General features: G+C 56.3%; 1 protein-coding gene across 1 annotated transcript in view; it reads right to left on the bottom strand.

Moving 5' to 3' along the window:
• Positions 1-231, bottom strand: part of LOC109928903 (protein kinase C-binding protein NELL2-like) — a 223256-nt gene that overhangs the window by 102292 nt on the left and 120733 nt on the right. The window lies entirely within an intron of this gene.

Here is a 231-nt window from a genome sequence, read left to right as displayed (position 1 = left end):
TCCCGCCCCCTTGACCTGTCCGTCCTCCCTGGACTGACCTATCCCCTTCCTAACTCCCTACCTACACTCACCTTTCCTGGCCCCATCCCCGCCTCTTCGACCTGTTTGTTTCCTCTCCACCTATCCTCTCCTCTATCCCTCTTCTATCCGCCTCCCACTCTCTCCCTATTTATTTCAAAACCCCCTTCCCCTCCCCCTTTTCTGATGAAGGGTCTAGGCCCGAAACGTCAG

The sequence above is a fragment of the Rhincodon typus genome, chromosome 18, assembly GCF_021869965.1.
Source record: "Rhincodon typus isolate 14 chromosome 18, sRhiTyp1.1, whole genome shotgun sequence".
Taxonomy (NCBI): domain Eukaryota; kingdom Metazoa; phylum Chordata; class Chondrichthyes; order Orectolobiformes; family Rhincodontidae; genus Rhincodon; species Rhincodon typus.
This window is presented reverse-complemented; position numbering and strand designations above follow the sequence as displayed.